The sequence below is a fragment of the Anomaloglossus baeobatrachus genome, chromosome 2 (assembly GCF_048569485.1).
Source record: "Anomaloglossus baeobatrachus isolate aAnoBae1 chromosome 2, aAnoBae1.hap1, whole genome shotgun sequence".
Classification (NCBI taxonomy): Eukaryota; Metazoa; Chordata; class Amphibia; order Anura; family Aromobatidae; genus Anomaloglossus; species Anomaloglossus baeobatrachus.
This window is the reverse complement of record NC_134354.1, coordinates 227,566,508-227,572,507: the sequence shown is the minus strand read 5'-3', so window position 1 is coordinate 227,572,507 and position 6,000 is coordinate 227,566,508. Positions and strand designations below refer to the sequence as shown.

Below are 6,000 nucleotides of genomic sequence, written 5' to 3'. Positions count from 1 at the left end.
TGCCATTAATCCTCCTTCAGGAATTTGTGGAACTCATCTGGTGTTTTATTTTTTTTTTTTTCCGTAAACTACATATAAACCATTTTTCCTTCTGTAAAGCCATTTCTAGGGCGTGATGATAATTTCACATGTACAGGAGGTTAGTGAGTGAGGATTGGCTACAAATATTACGTTTGGAGCTAAGAAATAATAAACGGCTCATGGAGCAGGAAAAGAAAAAAGAGAGCTTCATAAGGCAACAGTGTCGATCCCGATATAGTGGTAAAACCAAGACAATTCCATAGAAACCTTTAAGGAAGCGTTGGTTGGCACTAGAGCCTTGGAGTGCTGGGGTCCTGGGTTGAAATCCCACCAAGGACAACATCTGTAAGGAGTCTGTATGTTCTCCCCGTGATTGTGGGTTTCGTCCTTGAATTCCAGTTTTCCTCACACCAATGGGGACAGTGCTGTGGAATATGCTGGTGCTATATACACATGTAAATAATTAAAAGGAAAACCAAGGAGGTGCTAAGTACCCGTCTTTCCCGCTCTGAAATCCTCTGTGGGTTCGGTTGTGGTAAAATAAAACGAAGGATGAAAGTGAGGAGATGGTGAGGGGTGCCAAAATATACTCAAATACAATAATAGGTATTTATTATAAGGGCACAAATGCAAAGTGATTCGTGGATGAACCGTGCGCTTCGTCTGTACGCCAGTTTGGTGTGCCGGCCTGAGAGCGGGCATAATTTGCTTCTGAAACGCGTTACATTTGTGTCATTTTAGTACATGATCTTGCATTATATTTGAGTGCCTTTGCTTTTGGCACCCCTCAATATCCCCTCACTTTCAATTCGACTTGTATAAGAAACAATATAAGAAGACATCAGTGTGGGTTGTACTAAAGTTTAAAATTGTTCCATTACAATAATAGTACTGTCATGGGTGACAGACCTGTGGTGTCCAGTAATAGAAGGTCACATCGTTTGGCTGCTGAAAATGCTCCCTGGCTTTGTTATTCCTGCTCTTAGTATTCAGTATTCTAGATATCTTCTCTGCTGGGTTTTCATCCTTTTCCCTCGAGCGCCCTGCAGAGCTCCTCTTTCCTTAAGCTGCTAATCATCTGTATTTCCCCTTTGGGTTTAAATACTCTTTTTCCCTGGACTTGTGCTTGTGATATTTAGTTCCTTCACAAGCTCTGGATGCAAGCACATGGCTTGCGCCCATCTGTAGGATTGTTGCTGCTTTGCTGAAGTTCTTCTTGACGCACCTGGTGATAACTTGTTCATGCAATTTACACATGTTTGTGCTCCCTGTGTCTTCTTTAGGGTTTAGTGGGGTTGGCAAAGAGCTCCTGATCTAGGGCCCAGCTCTAGGGTCATCCTAAGGTCAGGTATCTGGCTCGGCGCATAGATGCGGAAACTATCTAGGGTGGTGAGGGAACCCAGGGACCAGCAGTAAGTTTGATCAGGGATCGAAATCTCCTCCTTCCCTAGATGCAGGGTTTCCCTTCCGCCGTTTGCTTGATTTTCTCCCACAGTGCACTGATGAAACTATAAGGTGATTAGAAGAAATTTGTATTCTTTGGTGGCCAAGTAAAGTTGAAAGGTTTTATTCTCATATTTTACTTTTTTGGCATACCCACAGGACCACCGCTGGGACATTGGAGTACAGGAATTGCTGTGCACCTTTGCCAAAGGAAGGTCTAAGCCACACGGCATGAAAATCGGACCAATATTACTCTATGTCCCAGTGTGCCGCCCTGGCAAAACCAGGGTGTCACAGAGGTCTGCATCCATGTTTTTGGTGCAGATCTCACACTCCCTTGGGGAGTTTCCCACAAAACACACACTAGCCAATCAGGTTCCACTCACCCCCTCCCCAGGAAAATGGGAGGGGGGAAAGAGGATCTTAGAAAGAGCAGAGCAGAGTGTGAGCTGAAGTCAGTCTGCAGTAGTGATGGGAAATCTAGTTCATTTTGGTGATTAGTTCACCATGAACTAGTTCACTGAAAAGATTAGTTCAAAAGATTAGTTCATTTAGTTCATTTAGTTCAGTATTTCTCTCCACCCTATCCTGTGAGGAGCTGATAGGAAATGCATCATGTGACCTGTGAACTAAATGAACTATATGAGCTGCTGAACTAAATGTTCTACTGAGAATGAATCAGGACAGCCTAGTTCAGTCTGATGCATCTCACTGAGCCCAGCAGCGCCCCCTGTGTAGAGTGTAGAGTACTGACCCATAATGAATGTGTATGAGGGAGCTGAGAAGCAGTTCAGCAGCCACCATTTTGAGAACAGAACATGAGCCAGTGGTAAAGATTTTAGCAAGACTGATCTGGCTACAGGAGGGTGATCCTCTACAGGAGGGTGATCCTCTACAGGAGGGTGATCCTCTACAGGAGGGTGATCCTATCACACAGACGGGTGAGGGGCATGAACCACACAGGAGAGGAGTCTGGAAGCAGCCCCTGTGTGGGGCTGGGGAAAGTGGTAGTCAGGGCCTCAGGAATAGGCCAGCCGCTTGTGGGACCCGAAGTGGACCGGGAGAGGGTAGTGGGCCCCCCTGGTGCAAGCTGTCGGGACCTAGTCCGGACCAATGTGCAAAGCAGACGCAGACCTCGGGCAGGAAAAGAGCACCTAAATTACACACACGGGTGTGGGACCCGTCCTCACAGCAGCCAGCCATGGGCACCAGTTACCAGCCATTTGGTTTACAAAAGACTCTGAGTATTCCTGACCCTCCACATCAATCCAGCTTCATCCAGCACCACGATAACTGAACTGTGAGTGTACTATTCCCTGCAATCCCTGCCACCACAATCCCAATTGGGCCCCCGGGACCATCGCCCCTGCCCATGGAGGGGTTAACACCAAGCTGCATAACACCGTCACCGGGAGGCCTAGTCAACGGCAGCGGTGGTGCCCATCCTACGATCACCACAACCTGTGGGTGCCATCACAAACTTTACCAAACCCCTGCGTGCACCGCCACTACATCCTTCCAGAGCGACGTGACCCCCGGGTCCGGAGGCGCTCGAGCCACCGACACACGAACCCGGACCCGAGCGGCTCGGCGGCCGCAGCTGAGGCCGCGGGGCGGTACACCAGCACCCATGAGCAATTATTTTCTCAGTCCTAATCGGACCGAGAAAACAATCGCAGCATGCTGCGACTGTAATGCGAATCTTGTTTCTCTCACACCCATTCAAGTCTATGGGGCAAGAAAAAAATCGCACTGCATCCGCAGTACACTGGTGTAGCGCAAGTGCAGTGCGAGAATGGCAATAGCCGGCTACGGAGCAGAGAGGGAGATAAATCCCTCCCTCCCCTCCGCAGAGCCGACCCGCCCCTCCTCAGTTCCAGCCCACAACCTCGCAGCTGAGGTCCGATCACATGATGGGACCTCAGTCGCAGTGACACTAGCATGACACTTCGCTCCCGCTGTGCTGCAAGCGTGAGCCGAGTATCATGTGAGTATCTCAGTTGTGACCCATGTGGCCCCAGTCGAAGGGTGAGACTGCACCAGTTAGATTCTTTCCATTCATTTCTATGGGAGTTCTGGACACACTGTGAGCTTTCGGTTCCCTGCTACAGGAAACAAGTCTGGATTTTTGTCATACAGCTTTGATCAATAAGGACGATAATGTAATATACTTTTTATAATAAGAATTAATTCTTAGCAGTGTCTCGGACTGAGCTGCCTTTGGCCCACCAATAACACTGGATCTGGGGTCCACTGTTCAGCTACATGGAGATGTTACATTAGCCTCATTCTCACATGTATCAGTACTTAGATGTAATAATGCACTGAATAGTTTGTTGAGGGAATGATATTCTGCTTCTTTCTGTACATAGTAAATAATACAATAGGGCCAAATACTGCTCCTATTGGCTCACTCTAGCACAGGGGCCCACCAGGGGATTCCCCGGTTCTCCTGTGGGCCAGTCCGAGCCTGGTTCTTAGTAGCTCCACTTAGCTGTACACCCTTCGGTGCTAAGAGCTTAGCTGTGTAATGGTGTCCTTTATCTATTCTTTCTATATTATTTATATTCACAAAATGCCTAAGCATTTTCTGTCCTCTGCATGAGCACATAAATAACACTGCTACCATGCTTACACATTCCATTATGGAATGCTTTTAAAATTAGTAAGTTGACACAAGTGACCTCCCTACTGCTCCATCCAAATCTGGTTATACTTGGATCAAATAGACGTTTCTCCTCTGATATATTCTGGAAGACATCACCACTTGTCAAATGCAAGGACATTATTATTATTTATTATTATTATAGCATCATTTATTCCATGGCGCTTTACATGTGGAAAGGGGTACACATAGTAGGGACAAGTACAATAATCATAAACAATACAAGGCCCAGACTGGTACAAGATGAGAGAGTTCCCTGCCCGCGAGGGCGCACAGTCTACAAGGGATGGGAGGGGACACAGTAGGTGAGGACAGAGATGGTCTTGCGGTGCTTTATCAGACTGAGGGTTACTGCAAGGACATGGTTCTTTTTCTTACATTCATTCCGGCTGGTATTTCATGCACAGTCTTAATGAGGGGTGTGCAGGAATAAGATGCACCTAATTAATTTGGAGGTACACTCCGCTTAATGAGATTGGTGCATCTTATCAGTGCCATGCATCCCTATACACTTTGCTGTTACTCCAGCCAGCGACTAAGGAACACCCAACTTTTCCTGAATTTGATACATGTCCACCCTTTCTGGCTTCTCCACAGCCCTACCCATTTTGGTGAAGCTAGACAAAGTTGGCGAAAAACTGTCAAAAGTTACAAACATTTTGCATATATCAGTATTACGTAAAAAATGGCGATTTACAAAGTGTTTTACCCCAGTTTTTTGGTGTAACCACTTTGATGGATTGGCCCCATAATATACATTTCTTATATACTGTGTCGTCACCTCTAAATATGACCTACACCCTCTTCTGATATTAGACAGCTTGTGCTAGCTTTCTCTTTTGCATATCTTTGGTGCATGTTTGCTTGACTCAAAAATTGGCAACAATATTATTATTTATTTATTTTTTTTTTAACTTTTGCTTTCTGCAAATTTCAAACAAGCAGGTAAGGTCTAGATGAGAGGGAGATCAAACCTTAAGTTAACCCGAGACCGCGCAACCATAGAAATCTACCATAGACAAGTAACCTAGCAGGCCTGCGAGGCCCCAGGTATGCGTTCTAAGGTTAATCAAGGTTCAGCTGTACATAGTAGGCATAAAGAGAATCTAATACCAGGCATTTGAGTGCAGCATACTGTAGAAACAAAGACCCTGATTCCAGTAACATGTCACTTAATGTGCTGCTAGCGGTAGGTTTAACAAAATAACTATTTTATCAGCAAGAAATGATCATTAGAGGACTAATAAACTTTCTGCAATGTCACTCTCCATATTCATGAGCTCCGTCTAACCTTGCCTTCACCACTTAATTGTCAGCTTTTGGCCTATGCACAGTGTACACAGAAAGCTGCCAATCGGTAGTGTGGGTGGGGTTATACAGAGCTCAGCATTTAGAGATCTGGTAGATCGACAGCAGATAAAACTGATTTTATCACAACTGCAACAAGCAGCTCAGTAAGTGATGCATAGCTGGAATCAGAGTCTCTGCCCCTACATCAGGCTGCTCTCAAAGGGGTATAATATTTTAGCAAATTTTAAAATAAATTTTTCCCGATGAGTGTTTTGTTTGTCAGGTGATTGGGAACCTGTTTACATTGCTTGATTATCAGGGAATTCCGGTAACATTTGTATGAACGCCCGTTCCTGATAATAGTACATAATGAATTCATCCTTAGATTTGCTTTTCCGGGGCATGAAGGCTAATAAGGCGAATAAATAAAATGTGAATACCTTTTGCTTTATCAATATATATGATGAGCTCCATAAGCTTTTTTTCCCTTGTTATATATCGATAACTGTAAAGGCTACTTTAATAAAGCAAAAAATAATTGGCTGTAGCATGTTATTCCTGGCAGCGGAGGGCTTGAGAAG

General features: G+C 45.2%; 1 protein-coding gene across 2 annotated transcripts in view; it reads left to right on the top strand.

Moving 5' to 3' along the window:
- The window catches only part of PIK3C2B (phosphatidylinositol-4-phosphate 3-kinase catalytic subunit type 2 beta), a 212,452-nt gene that overhangs the window by 58,138 nt on the left and 148,314 nt on the right, over window positions 1–6,000 (top strand). The gene's annotated exons all lie outside the window — the stretch shown is intronic.